The sequence below is a fragment of the Odocoileus virginianus genome, chromosome 5 (genome assembly GCF_023699985.2).
Source record: "Odocoileus virginianus isolate 20LAN1187 ecotype Illinois chromosome 5, Ovbor_1.2, whole genome shotgun sequence".
Taxonomy (NCBI): domain Eukaryota; kingdom Metazoa; phylum Chordata; class Mammalia; order Artiodactyla; family Cervidae; genus Odocoileus; species Odocoileus virginianus.
In genome coordinates this window covers 15,883,714-15,899,828 of record NC_069678.1, presented here as the reverse complement: position 1 = coordinate 15,899,828, position 16,115 = coordinate 15,883,714, and the positions used below count along the sequence as shown (strand labels likewise).

Genomic DNA, 16,115 nt, shown 5'->3' with positions numbered 1-16,115 from the left:
TTCTGAGCCACAGATTGCCTTACAAATATTTCTCTAACAGATTAAAATATGAAATTATTCTCTCTCTAATTTTTTGTCAAATTGAGCCATCTGTCTGCTATCCTGATTATTTTATTTTATTGGGAAAACACATTTATGTTCTGCCATTGCTAGGAAACTTGATGGGTATTTCATCAAGAATTTTATTACGGAGCTGAAAGATTTTCTTCTTTCTTCTGAAAAGTTACAATTAAAGGAAAAACTTCTCACCATTTTAGAGGGTTAGAATTACATTTCAGAAGCTGAGCAAGTGCTTCAAGACATATGTCTTTATGGAGGAAATAGATCTTGGGAATATTTTCTATATAATTATGAATTATGGATTATCTGATTCAGTTGAGTTCAGTTCAGTCACTCAGTTGTGTCTGACTCTTTGTGACCTCATGGACTGTAGCACTCTAGCTATCTTAGTCCATCACCAACTCCCAGAGCCTACTCAAACTCAAGTCCATCATATTAGTGATGTCATCCAACCATCTCATCCTCTGTCGTCCCTTTCTCCTCCCACCTTCAGTCTTTGCCAGCATCAGAGTCTTTTCCAATGGGTCAGTTCTTCACATCAGATGGTCAAAGTATTGAAGTTTCAACTTCAGCATCAGTCCTTCCAATGAATATTCAGGACTGATTCCCTTTAGGATGGACTGGTTGGATCTCCTTGCAGTCCAAGGGACTCTCAAGAGTCTTCTCCAACACCACAGTTCAAAAGCATCAATTCTTTGACACTCAGCTTTCTTTATAGTCCAACTCTCACATCCATATATGACTACTGGAAAAACCATAGCTTTGACTAGATGGACCTTTGTTGGTAAAGTAATATTTCTGCTTTCTAACATGCTATGTTGGTCCTAGCTTTTCTTCCAAGGAGCAAGCGTCTTTTAATTTCATGGCTGCAGTCACCATTTGCAGTGATTTTGGAGCCCAAAATAATAAAGTCTGTCACTGTTTCCATTGTTTACCCATCTATTTGCCATGAAGTGATGGGACCATATGCCATGATCATAGTTTTCTGAATGTTGAGTTTTAAGCCAACTTTTTCACACTCCTCTTTCACTCTCATCAAGAGGCGCTTTAGTTCTTCTTCACATTCTGTCATAAAGTTGGTGTCATCTGCATATCTGAGGTTATTGATATTTCTCCTGGATGCCTTGATTCCAGTTTGTGCTTCCTCCAGCCCAGCGTTTCTCATGATGTACTCTGCATATAAGTTAAATAAGCAGGGTGACAATATACAGCCTTGACGTACTCCTTTCCCAATTTGGAACCAGTCTGTTGTTTCATGTCCAGTTCTAGCTTGCTTCTTGACCTGCATACAGATTTCTCAGGAGGCAGGTTAGGTGGTCTGGTATTCCCATTACCTGATTAGGTTTGTCCAGAAGCAGATAGCTAAGAAAAAGCAAAAATTGCACTTGCAGAATTAAATTACACTTTAATTTTTAGTTATATAATTAAGTCTTCTTTATTACAACAAATGTATATGTTTAGTAAGATTAAATTCTCAGTATTGTTAGACATGTCCATAAAAAACTAGAGTGTAGAATCATAGAATTGTAGAGTTGCAACTACTAAGCCCATGTGCTACAACTATTGAAGCCCTCTTGCTCTAGATCTCATGCTCTGAAGCAAGAGAAGCAATGAGAAGCCCACACACTGCAACTAGAGAGTAGCCCCAGTTCACTGAAACTAGAGTCCACTCAGCAATGAAGTCCCAGCACAGCACAGAAACAAAATTGGTTTTTAAAAGAGTAATTGACTTTCTCAGATTTTCTGAGAATACTATGTAATCTGTGAATAGAGGAATTTAAGACAAGACACATTTTATAAGAGAGCAGGGCGAAGAAATTTTTCTTGCTGTGAAAGCATGAACTCACGGACATTACAGAACAAATAGACTGAAAATATGTCCTTCCACACTGCTGCCAGTGATGCCCATTTGCCACCATTTACTTGAGTTACCATGACAACTCTCTTCAGGATTCAAACCCACAGTTAGAACTAGTCTGCTAGGTTAACCAAAGAAGGCACTGTTGTCTTTCAATCCTTTATATATAGATTTCCTAACAACTGGATAAGGACAAATATAGGCTAATTAATGAAGCACTTCTTTTTTAAAAGCAAATTGTCACTTTCCTTTTTTGTAAATTTATGCTTTTCTTATAGAAATAATTTTATTCCTAAAAATAGTGAACAGATGAAACATAGATTATGTCTGAAAAATAAATTTGCCAAATGCTGCTGATTCTAAAAACAGTTTTCATGGAAGAAAATTAGGTAATTTCACATTCAAAGGGGCATATAAAATATTTTGTAACTTTAAATTTCTATTTTAGTAGGAATTTAGTAGAAATATCAAGGAAAAATATTTCCCAATTATTTTCAATGGTTAAAAACAAACATACACAATGGTAGTTAATACAAATTTGGCTTCACAATGTATTCTAATCTACTAAATACCATTATTTGATGGAGGTGAGGAGAGACACTCTCTTGTCTTTCTTCCTAGCATAGCAAGTCCTTGAACTGTGCTTACTAAACCACTATTTGTGAATGCACCAAGGATGTGACACCACTGTTATGCTACTCTATCAAGAAATTTCTAAGGCATCTTTCACAATAAATATAAATATTAATAAGAAAAAGGTTAATATACATATTATATTTTGCAATGTTTACAGTAAACTGCAAACTAATTAGCTTGAACCAGTAGCACCCTTGGTTAAACAAAGCGATTTTTCAACATTAAGGATGTACAATTAAAAAATACTAAAATTAAGGCATCAAGTTAACTTTATCAATTTAATTTTGCCTTTTTTTGTCAAAATATATTTTCAAAACTCAGAATTCAAAAGTCTGGTACTTTCAAAAATTCTTTGCTCAGTTTCTCATATTTTTGCTTAGAAATTGCTACCTTTTATTATAGAGTTTAACAAATTATTCATCTTGGTGCAAATAGCTAGAGTCAGAGAAAATGTGATGTAGATAACAGATTGGAAACCTAACATATTGGACAACAGACTGTTAAAGGTCCTTGGGGAATAATTCCAATGTAGCCTGGTTCTCCAACCAACCAATGGACACAGAAGGGCCAGGCTGCATGAGAAACATGGGAACCATGAAGAAGTGGGGTCTGGGACTCAGAGGAGGTTATTTTTTCTGAACTCCTATAACCACAGATGCTACATATATAAGTTGGAGGGCCAGGATCCAGGCAAAATCTAGCTTCAAATCCAAGCCACAGAAGGATGTAGGAACCAACAGACTTAGACATGGTACATTTATGATGTTTTCCCTCATATTTTTCTGTTTCCCCCATTATGGTAACAACACATATGGCTACAGTTTAGGAACACCCGTGGCTGTTTTCATTGACATCTTTCCTCTTTATACTAGGAAATGCTAGAGCATTGAATTCTATAGGGTTCTGAGGTAACACTGCATTGATTTTCTGTCTTAAAACTGAATTTTTCAGTACAGGAGAGAGAAAAGGCCTTCTGGAGTATGCCACAACAATGTTATACTGCAGAGTTGAATTAACAAGGCATCTTATAGCTTATTGATTTCAATTTCCACCATTTTTCCTCTCTGCTGAGCTAATCTTGTTTTATACAAAGCTGAATACATTTCAACACATTGATACTTCTCTCCATATTTCAGTGCTAGAATCCTGTGTGAACCCATTATGTGGATGCATAACAAAACAGCCATTAGTGTTCAAGCCATTCATCTGCCCATCTGACACCTTCAATATGCCACTCTTCTTCCCCAGAAAGGTGTTTTTTGATGAGTCAAATCCTGCAGCATATATCTGTGATGTAAAGGGGAAATTATATTCACATATAATTCTAAAAGCAAATCTTGATATATTGCTTTGCACTGACCGTGTATCAGAATTATCAATACTTTTACTCCTGGAACTATATCAGTTATTACAAAATTAATGAGACTTTCAGTCAACTGACCAATCTGAAACATCAATATTGCTGTCATGAGCATATTCAGTTACTGCTGTCTGGACCCCATGCTATGCTATACTGGTCTTTCTTGCTTATTTCCTTTGTAACCTAAGGAGAACAAGCCATAACCACAGTGCTGGGCTTCACTCTATTTGCTTTATATCTTAAAAACAAGGCAAATAGACTTTTCCTTCTTCCTTTATCACCATTTGGGAGACAGTCTTTGTACCCTAAGGCAATGAGTTCACCATAGTTTGTTGTTGCTCTGGATGGATGATTTTTTTGATCAGGGCATAACATGATATTGGCTGTGTTTTTCAAATCTTTGTTCACTGATCATGAGCCCTAGGATACTTATAGTTTTTCATCTACTAGCTTGTTATTAAGATACAACTGTAAAGAAAACAAATAGAAAAGCTATATAGAGCAAGGTAGTGCAAGGAGGCAGAGTGGGTCGTGGATCTTCCAAGCCCTGTCTGAATACACCACTCTCTTAGCCCCTCTGTGTGCCCCAATCTAGAAAATTTATATTTTACGAAAGGTTCTTAAACAAACCAAATGGAGAAAACCAAGGACAGTTTATTTGCAATATAGAGTACATTTCTAGCCAGAAAATTTCATAAAGACTTAAAATTCAGAAAATGTGATTCATTCTATATCACACAAAACTTTTGTGCACTTGACCACAGGAGATTAGCATCTGAAGCTCTGATTCTTGATTAGTTGAGAAAAATAATTTTGGAAATGTAAACAATCAGTTTTTAATATCTCTGTATTTTGTTTGTTTATTTTAAAGGCACATATGTCCCCATTTCACTCCCCAGCACCACACTGTGTATACGCTTCTGTGTATGTAATAGTATGTGGCATTTAGGGATATCTGTGTGTTTATGAGAACACTACATTGGAATCTGCATTTTCAGGTATGGAGTGATGGTTGGAGAAGTTAATGTACATCAAAAATGGGCATATTCTGTTAATAATAGCAAACATTTAACCATAAGCTTCCCTAAGAAAGAATTACAGAAATAATTTAAAATATTCCAAATTTAAATCTATAAAGAAATTATAAAGGTCTTTTAATGTATGACATGTGCTAGTTTGTTATGGCACTGTTAGTGATAAAAACTAACTAGATTAATGATCAGTAATAGTATTCAATGGAAGAAATTAAAAAATTGAACACTAGAAAACTAACCTAGAATTTTGACTTGAGAAAATATTATAAAATTTAAGGAAGAAAAGTATAATGTCCTGCAAAAGAGATTACATGGAAACTAAATCCTAGAAATGAAATATTAATGAAACAGAAATTCCAGAAATAAAGAAACTAATACCCTGAGGAGTACCTTCGGGCTTCCTTGGTGGCTCAGCAGTTAAAGAATACTCCATCAATGCGGGAGACCTGGGTTCAATTCCTGGGTCAGGAAGATCCCCTGGAGAAGGGAAAGGCCACCCCCTCCAGTATTCTGGCTTGGAGAATTCCATGGATTGTGTAGTTCATGGGGTCGCAAAGAGTCGGACACGACTAAGTGACTTTCACTAATACCCTGAGGAAACTGTAAAATTTCTACAGTAATGATAGAAGAAGTTATCTTAAAACAAAACCAGACAAAAATAAATGTTTCTAACTAAAATGGAATACATTGTATTATCTATGTTTAAAAAAAAGGCTTACAATTTATAAGACAAAAATTGATATAATCAAAATTAGCAATGGAGAAATTCACAATAATGTGGAAGCTTAAAAAGCAGATTAACAAACTGGACATAAGTGATAACAGAATTAATACTTGATTTGTGTAGAGTTAGACAAGTATTTTCATAAAGTAAAAATTTATTGAAATATGTATTTATAATTTGTGCACTTTTTTACATGAATTATTTATCATTAAAATATTTTTTTTTCTGAATTAGAGCTCTTGTGAATATCCACATAATTAAAATTTGGTTGTCCAAAAATCCAAAACATTTCAATAAGTTGTATTATCACAGGATACCCTGTTCTTGTCTGCCTGCACACACATATGAGTTATACACTAACCTAAATTCATCAAAAGTATTTACAGATATGCTGCTAGTTAATATTAAATATCTAAGCTTTTACCTCATTTGAGTTATGAAAACAATTTTGTGAGCATTCACAGTATGATAAATATGGACTAACAACTCTGGAGCTATTTCTTTAGAGCCATGAAGTGAAATGGAATTATGAGAATTTAAGAAACAATGAGTGGAAGGAAGAAGTATACAAGAAGTACATACAAATCTTTAATATATTTTTTGCTGAAAAGGGGGAAATGTAAAGAATTCAGCAGAATTAGTAGAAACAATTTGAAGGAAAACCCTGTGTATAGTGTTGGATAAAACTTGGCACTTTTCCATTTTTTTTAGTATGGTGCACTTCTAACTTACATATTTTCATGAAAATTGATCTATTTTCTATTCATTAACTTGTTCACAATAATTAACATGTCAGTAAGGCTCTTTTGACATTATCCTGTTTCCTGTGTTTTTGAAAGGATGAGGTCCAATCAAAGGTGAGTGCACCTTTATATGGTACACTTCCAACTCCACACCTAAATAGGCTGACTGGTTAAATCACAATGATGACAAGAAAAGATGTAACAATGGTCACCAGAACTTGAAGTTTTCCTTGGAGCACTGATTCTCCTTTGATCTGAAAATATGATGAGAAAAAAGTGCAATCACATTCTGATACTGATCCCATGGGAAAAAGAAAGAGTGTTTTCTATTTATTGCCAAGGGAAGAAGTCTCAGTGGAACTCATTTCCCCTTTAGTATTTTCCCTAGGATCGTTATAACAATCCCTTCCAGAGAAGGTGAGAAAACATTTAAGAATGCAGAGATCCAGGAAAAATGAAGACCACTACTGCATCTGGCAGAGGTGAGTTGAGGGTCACTGAGGTTTGGGTAGAAACTATTCATTTTTTATGTCCGGCATGAGACACAATCTAAAGATTCAAATAATGAAGATTTAGGCAGGCTTAAATTTTGGCATTGGAGTAGAATTTATGTGAAAGTGCCATCTTTGGGGTTCTGGGCTTTTCACACTTAAAATCAGAAATAATATCTAGTTATTCAGACTTTACAACTGTCCAAGACATAAATGCTTACAAGTTTCCTTCCTACCAGTCTTATTTTTAGATTTTTCTAGCTTTAATATGATGCTGGGAAAGATTGAGGGCAGGAGGAGAAAGGGGCAACAGAGGATAAGATGGTTGGTTGACATCACCAAGTCAATGGGCATGAATTTGAGTAAACTCTGGGAGATAGTGGACACGGAAGCCTGGTGTGCAGCAGTCCATGGGGTTGCAAAGATTTGGATAAGACATAGGAACTGAAAAACAGCAACAATATTTTTCTAAGCCTAATCCAAATGTATTCATTAGAAAATGGCCATTTTTAAGCGATCAATGCATGCTAGGGTTATGAAACATAAAATGTTGATCCAGATCTAATAGGAGCTCACAATCTCATCAAGTTAAAGAAATAACAAGTTATAATAAAAAACATTGTAAGGATGATGGTAGAAACCCTCTGTAGGATATATATGAGAATAAATGTGTGTGTGTGTGTGTGTGTGTGTGTGTGTGTGTGTGTGTGTGTGTGTGTGTAAATGTAGGGAGGGAGATGAAATCACAGTAACTGTTGTAGGGCTTCTGATAGGGATCAATTCCTATGCTGAAACATGAGGAAAGTCTAGGGGTTAGTCAAGTGAAGAGGAGTAAGCAGGTCTTCTAAGAAGAGAGTTAACATTCACAAAAGCAACGATCCAGGAGGAATCAGGGTGGACTCTGAAAACTGTCGCAGTGCAGCATGAGAGAGTGGCAGATGGGGAAGACTGAATATGCAGATCTAAAGTTCAGGAAACATACCTCTGCTGGTGACACAGACTTGAAAGAACTGAAAAATTGTGGAGGGCATGTGTTCATCAACAACAAGGTAGGACACGATTTTAGGGACCACAGCAGGAAACTGGGACACACAGTCATTTAGAGAATGGGTCAAGATGGTGAGTTTATAACACATAAAATAAGAAAGTTTTATAACAAAACACCTGAGAGGAAGCTTCTATTCTGGAAGAATGTAAACTTGGAGAGGGTGGTTTCATGAGAGCCAAGGGAGACAGTCTTCAAGTAGTAGTGATCAGCAGTTTCTAATGCCAAAGTGAAGTTATAAAGACTGAAACTTTTCCATTGTTTGCAGCTACAATGTCACTGATACATGGGACAGAATGGCTTCTGTAGAGGAGAGAGAAAGCAGTCAAATAGCAAATGATTGAGGAGTGAAGAGATCTAAATGAGATATTGTTATTATTCTTTCAGAAAACTATTCAAGGTAGGAAATAACTAACAAATATTGAGCAATATTAATACTCTGATACATTAATTATTTCAATACTCATAATTTTGCACTAATATTTTTCCACAACAGAAGATTCTGAGGTTCAGAGAGAGATTATGTAACTTGCTTATTTGCTCAACTAATAAGTGGCAGAATGAGAATTTAGGCTCAGAATGTCTGATTTGAACCCATGTTACTAATCATTATTTTGTATTATCTCTCAAATAAAAAGATTAGTGATATAGACAAGTTGTCAGTTATTTTGAATCTGAAAAAAGTCAAAACACAAAAATACCAGATAACAAAAATACCATTTACATTTACACCGTGTTGATCTCCTCTATTAGTTGAGTGTACCATCTTCCTCATTCACAGGTAGCTCTCCTGGGGACATGGAAGATGGACATCTATCAGCAGTGACTGAATTTATCTTCACTGGGTTCCTCTGCTTCCAAGATGGTGGCCTCCTATACTTTATTCCTTTACTCTTCATCTACACCTTTATTATATTTGGGAACCTATTGATCTTTGCTGTAAGACTGGATACCTGTCTCCACAACCCCATGTATAATCCCATCAGTATCTTCACATTTCTTGAGATGTGGTACACCACAGCTGCTATTCCTAAGATGCTCTCCAATCTGATCAGCAGTCGAAAGGCCATCTCTTTCATTGGCTGCCTCTTGCAGATGTACTTCTTCCATCCACTTGGAAACACTGAAGGAGCCTTGCTGACTGTCATGGCCATTGACAGGTATGTTGCCACCACAACCCACTCCACTACCTAACCATCACGACTGCCCAACTACGTGCTCAGCTCTCTGCAGGCTCTTGTATATTTGGTTTCCTCATCCTTCTACCTGAGATTGTGTGGATTTCTGCCCTACCTTTCTGTGGTCCCAACTAAATCTATCAGATCTTCTGCTCTGTGATTTCACACCTTTATTAAATTTAGCCTGCACAAATGCTTCTGTGATTTTGGTGCAAGATGTGATTCATGCCCTTGCTATTCTAATAACAGATCTGATTATTTCTCTTCCTTACATCAGAATTATCATTGTTGTCCTGGGTATCCCTTCAGCTGAGGGTTGTAAAAAGGCCTTTTCTACCTGTGCAGCACACATATCCATCTTCCTGCTGTTTTTTGGCAGTGTGGCTCTCATGTATCTTAGATTCTTTGCTACTTATACATCTTCTGGGACACCATCATTGTGCTAACATTCTCTGTGCTTACTCCCTTTTTCAATCCCATTATATATATATATCTTGAAAAATAAGGATATAAAAGATACTCTTAAGAAGCTCCTTTGCTCCCCAAAAGGTGTTTAATATATTTGGTAAGTAATTTAGACTGCAGTCCTGTATACAAATGGAACTTCTTCACAAAATATTAAGCCCAAAGAGACTAGAATTTCAAAGAATAATACAATTAGTCTAGTTTTCTTCCCCATGACTTGGTGAACAGACTGGTAAAGAAAGTCTTCTAAGGATTTACAGAGATGCCAGCAATATAAATTTTACTTCTGATTTTCTAGAGTCAGTGTTTTTTTTTTTTAATTTATAGCCTTGTTATTTGATTTTAATTTATTCTGTTACTTCAAACTGATTAACTGTATATGTTAATACTACTAATAGTTACTACCTTTACTATTCAATATATTTCTTTTATATCCAATCTGTCTTTAAAATACTCTTAATTTCCTTACAAAGCCCTTGTTAATCTGTGAGAGTACATGCTAACTCTCTATGTTACTAAGGAGATTTCTCTAAGCCCTTTCAGTTACTGGAAATTAAGAAGAAGCAAGAATTCCTGGCACCCAGGCAATAGACTTTATCCCCCTATCTTTGTTTCTTTTCCAGTCAGCCTTGCTGACGTTTAAAAACACATGAGTTGGCTGGCTTACTTCATTTAGTATGAAAATCTCTAGGTTCATTCATGTTCATGCAAATCACATTATTTTTTATGACTGAATAATATTCCACTGTATAAACATATCTCCATTCATTCATCTCGGATGGACATTTATGTTGTTTCCATGTCTTGTCTATCATAAATAGAAATTACTTTTCTGTACATCTAAGACTAATGCAGCATATTAAATCAACCATGCTTCAATAGATAAAAAGAAAAAATATACATGTACTGATCTGATTTGCAGGTGATGCTGTCATGAACAGGGCTATTATAGTACTGAGATGTAACTTGGTATTATATTACCTACTACAGAAAGCTATTAGGAAGATCAGATTCCTACCCATGGAAACTTACTATATTATGTAGAATCAACGCAAGAGAGTATTAAAACATAATAAATGCATATATTTACATTTATAGTCAATAAAATTTATTAATGATTTAATCTATGTCTCTAGAAATCATCTATTTCCTCTTCCATATTCTGCTAAAAATATACTTAGTATAATGTTTTTAGTATAATACATGTGATTTGATAATAAATATATTAGAATTATGTACTAAATTTTATTATTTCCACTATGTATTTATAATCATGGGTTTAATTATGGTAAACTGCTTCATTAATTGAACATGCAAATTATTTTTCCATTTTGTTTCTCTATTGTTTGCTTCTCTATATTGTTTTTTAACTATTACCACTGGTGGCTCAGATAATAAAGAATCCCACTGCAATGCAGGAGACTCAGGTTCCATCCCTGGGTGGGGAAGATCCCCTGGTGGAAGAAATATAAACCAACTCCAGTATTCTTGCCTAAAAACTCCCATGTACAGAAGAGCCTAGTGAGCTACAGTCCAAAGAGCTGTGAAGAGTCAGACATGACTGAACATGCATACACACATTCTTATAAATATGGCAATTATCATTTTCTTGCATAAAGTCCTTTTCAATTTCAAAAATTCTGTTTCAAGATAAATTTCAAGTTGAATTATTAAAAGCAGATGTGAAAGTATGTTCATAGCTTTTAGTAAAAATATTGATTTTGTAAATGGTTGCACAAATAATGTCTTAGTGTAGCACTTTTGTTACAACTTCAGTAGTATGGCAACTGAGGTATAGATAAAATAAAAGTCTAGTTATTTTGTGAAAAATATCAATGTTATTGCTGGCAAGCTGAACTTGCAGTACAACTATAAAAAGGAAATGTGATAAATTGAGTCATTCATCTCAATTCTTCACATCCCTGTAACAGATTTATAAATCCACAATTTTGCAATGAATGGATTCATGGTAAGTACCATTTACTTTCCTGCCCCATAGATTTGCTTGGGCTTTTCCTTTAATTGACTCTTGGGGAAGCAATGAATATTATGGATACTGAATATGTGCCTTTACAGTCAGGTTTACTCAGATAACTGCTCCCATTTCATCACTGGGCTTACGTGGAACCATGTCTCTGAGAGTCAGTGGTTCAGACAATGAGAGATGCATGGAGCTGACCTAAACTGTAACTTGCCTGAAGCCTGGTGCTTGAAGTCCACAACCCAGAGCTCAGAGCCTGAAGTTGAGCATAGCCCTCCCTGTTGCAACTGACTAACAGACTTCTAAGTGTGAGGATAAATGACTATTATTTTATTATCCATGTCTGAAACTCTTAATAAGTTACTGTACACTGCCGTGTGTGGGCTTTGTCTGACATTGTGCCATCCTGAGTTTGCAGAAATTAATAGCTAATGCTTCTTATCTGAATCAAGACATTCTTTCAGGTTATAAGTATTTTAAAACTGTATTGGTAATAATATTTTAAAATAATTCTATAATTTCCAGAAAGATTACCTGCCGGAGCCTGCCGGCAAACGAACTGGTCGAGAACGCAATTACCAGAGTACCTAAGAAAAATAAGACTCAGAAAGACTTAGAAAGATGGGGTTGAGAGGGACAGAGTCAGCTTGCGTCTGACTCTGCCAACTTTATTGAAGAATACCACACCTATATATATGCTAACAGGAGTTACTAATAGATCAAAGGTTTGCATATGTGCAGAGCTACAGGCACAGATGTTTTAAATTCCTCCACTTAAGATCAGTAAAGCATCACCCTAGCGCCCAACATGATTAAGATCAATAGAACATTAACTAGATAGAAAACAGGCTTCAATCATGACGAGTTTATCAGCACCAGGAAAACAGGTGAAAGATTGCTACAGCAATTTCCTTGAGGGAGGTGAGAAAGGCCAACCTGTGCTTTAATAAATCAGGGGTGGCGGGACAGAGAGGGACCTCTTGATCTCTCTCAGAGCCAAGAAAGAGCCTGAGCAGTCAGGCTGGCTCCCCGCATCTCCCCCTTTTCTTTTGACTAATGGCCTTTATATCTCCCTCAAAGGAAATGGCTGCGTTTGCAAATGGGAAAACATCAACAATTCCACAAACCCATCGGGTATTGTTAGGAGTTACTCATCTTATACCAGGATTATTGTTCCAGTCTGACCCAGGCCACACAAAGGACTTATTAGTATCAAACGTCACATCTATCACAATTTTACATTTGTAGGAAAGTAACAGTACCATATGTTTCATCAGGTTTCCTGGGAGTGTTCAGCTTTCAAATGTTGGTATATGAGTCTTTTGCTCCCAGCAAATGTCGGCAGGGATCAGTAGCTGTAAAAATAATCTTTTAAATCTATAATTATTTTATAGGTTGCACGTGGTATCCCAGCAGGTGAGGGCAAGCTGGGCTGGAGCGGTCCCATAACCACCATAGTTTCATTAACTTTGCAAAGGTCTTGTAACAACCTCCACCTGCCGGACTTTTTAATAAGAAATATGGGGGAATTCCAAGGGGAGCTGGATGGCTCAATATGTCCTAATTGCAACTGCTCCTGTATCAATTGCTCAGCTGCAGAAATTTTTTCTTTAGTCAGGGGCCACTGATCAACCCAGACAGGTTCATCAGTTTTCCAACTGATTGGGTCTGCATCAATTACAGGAGAATCAATAGCCCCCGTTAAAAACAACCTAATCCAGATCTGGAAGGTTTAGAAATAGGCATAACTGGTTGGGTAATACCTTGATTATTTCTTCCTAACCCCTGCTGGGGAAGTAACCCTTGATTCATCATTTTGGAAATAATCTGATTTGGAGCAAAAATATAAACCCCCATTTATTGCATTACATCTCTTCCCCATAAGTTAACCGGGAGATGAGGGAGAATGAAAGGTTGAAAATCTCCCTTCTGTCCTTCAGAGTCTCTCCAATGTAGGATACTGCTGCTCTGCTGTGGATTTTGAGATTGTCCTATTCCCCGTAACGTGGAAAAGGCCTCCTGTTTGGGCCAATGCTCTTCAGCTATAACTGACACATCCACACCAGTGTCTAAGATCCCTGTAAATATTTTCAATAAAAAGATCTAGTTTGGGATGCTCAGCAGAAATGGACTGCACCCGATATACATCAGAAGAACCAAAACCATCAGTCTTTCGTTCTCGTTTAGAAGCAGTTTTCCCCTCTAAATGAAGAGGTAGCAAAACCAGTTGTGCTATTCATTGATTGGTGGGAATGCTAATTATATTTGAAGGTGCATGGGCCATAATTCTAAGTTCCCCCGTGTAGTCTGTGTCAATCACCCCTTTCATAGTCCAACTACTTCTACCAATAATTAGTCCTACAGTTCCTTTTAGTAACGGCCCAAAAACTCCAGTTGGAATGACTTGCATTCCCATATCAGGTGTTAATATTGTGCAGGTGGTGGCACACAAGTCCAATCCTGTGCTGCCTGGGGTAGTTCCGAAAAGGCTTTTAATGCCGAGTCGATTAGATTTGGCTGAGGCTCGGTCTGAAGTGCCCCATAACATTGCTCTGGGGTCTGAGGCTGGCCCCTCACCCAGTTTCCCGACTGTGGAGGAAGAGGTTTGCCTTCTATATCCATTTTTGATCTACAGTCCCTAGCCCAATGTTTTCTTTTTCTTTTTTTTTTTTTTTTTGCATCTGGGGCATACATCAGGATTCTTTGTACTGTCTAAATTATTTTTCTTAGGACATTGGGCCATACGATGTCCCAGTTGTCCATATGAAAAGCAACTGCTGGGAGGCCCTCCCTTTTTCACACTACCCTTGTTCTTAGTCTGTTGATATAGAACTTCCTTGACAGTTTTTCCCTGGATAGCAGCAGCCATAGACAATCCCTGAATATAGGAAGGGCCAATGTCAGCACAAATTCTTATATAATCTGTTAAACCCTCATACTCAAAAGCCTGCTCTTCTAAATCATCTGGGTCTTCAGGGGAGAATTCTGAATCAAAATCTTGCTCGAGAACAATAGTCTCAGCATTTTTTCTAGGACCTGGAATTATTGGGGAGTCATATATGTGCTCTACTACCCTCTAGGGAATATTCGAACATTTGGGTGTTATAAGTTTCAAAGCTGTTTCAAGTTTCTTGCTTTCGTGTTCTGGGTTCAAACAAAGTCCATAGGGAATAAGCATCAAGAGGAACCCTATCTGGCCCATGGAGAGTATAAGCAGTTTGAATTTGTTCTCCCACCTTTGCCCAAGTTTCCAAGTTAACAGTTCCTTCCTCCAGGAATCAAGGACAAGTTTCCTCTATCAAAGCAAGAAATCTTTCCAGTTTCCGTTTAGACACCAAAAACTCCTCTAGCTTTTAACATAATTTTTAACATAGAAACAAAGAACTATCTACTACTATTTTGCCCCATGAGTTTTACTCTCAACTATACCCTCTCCACCCGCAATCATCCACAATGCCTGAACTCGCAAATACCTCCCGCGGGAGAACCTTCGGTCTTCGGGTGGCTGTACGCTGGAATCCGTCCACGTCCCTGTTCGGGCGCCACTTGCCGGAGCCTGCCGGCAAACGAACTGGTCGAGAACGCAATTACCAGAGTACCTAAGAAAAATAAGACTCAGAAAGACTTAGAAAGATGGGGTTGAGAGGGACAGAGTCAGCTTGCGTCCGACTCTGCCAACTTTATTGAAGAATACCACACCTATATATATGCTAACAGGAGTTACTAATAGATCAAAGGTTTGCATATGTGCAGAGCTACAGGCACAGATGTTTTAAATTCCTCCACTTAAGATCAGTAAAGCATCACCCTAGCGCCCAACATGATTAAGATCAATAGAACATTAACTAGATAGAAAACAGGCTTCAATCATGACGAGTTTATCAGCACCAGGAAAACAGGTGAAAGATTGCTACAGCAATTTCCTTGAGGGAGGTGAGAAAGGCCAACCTGTGCTTTAATAAATCAGGGGTGGCGGGACAGAGAGGGACCTCTTGATCTCTCTCAGAGCCAAGAAAGAGCCTGAGCAGTCAGGCTGGCTCCCCGCAATTACCTACATCAAATGTGCAATTATTTAACCATACTGCTTATTATTTTGTATGTCAAAGAACTTTTATGCATCAAAGGGATTTGACATCATTTAGAAATAAAGCAGGGGCTGAGTAGTGGACTGTAAAAAGATGCAAGGCAGTCATTCTTTGGAGGCTACATTCTCCTTCTTACCATTTCTCTTCATTGTATGTGCTGTTTATAGGCATCTTGCACCTGACATGTGCTTGAAAAACAAGTTATGAAATTTTATCTTTCAATGTAAGAGAAAAGTTAAAAACCTCTTTAAACTATGTGGAAAAAACAAAGATGTATTGGTAACAAGAGGAAGAATTTTAACAAGTAGAAAAGACAAGCCAACTTTTATTCTTGTTAGTTGTCATATGTACATGAGCAAAATGTTTTGGGTTTGTCCGAACAAGGTAAAAAATTCATACTAATTCTATGTGATATTCTTTAACTAGAAAATGCTATATTAGGAAAATTGGTGAAT

At 36.9% G+C, this 16,115-nt stretch overlaps 1 long non-coding RNA gene and 2 pseudogenes across 1 annotated transcript; 1 reads left to right on the top strand and 2 right to left on the bottom strand.

The window, feature by feature from the left end:
* Positions 1–3,031: 3,031 nt before the first annotated feature.
* On the bottom strand, positions 3,032–4,289 carry LOC110132600 (E3 ubiquitin-protein ligase pellino homolog 1 pseudogene; annotated as a pseudogene).
* Positions 4,290–8,731: 4,442 nt separating this feature from the next.
* LOC110132712 (olfactory receptor 6K3-like) lies at positions 8,732–9,707 on the top strand (annotated as a pseudogene).
* A 3,953-nt stretch (positions 9,708–13,660) lies between these two features.
* LOC139035033 (uncharacterized) lies at positions 13,661–15,606 on the bottom strand. Its single transcript, XR_011487548.1, has 2 exons — positions 15,049–15,606; positions 13,661–14,453 (listed from the first exon to the last, which is right to left on the bottom strand). It is a non-coding gene; the product is annotated as an uncharacterized lncRNA (long non-coding RNA).
* Between the last annotated feature and the right edge of the window lie 509 nt (positions 15,607–16,115).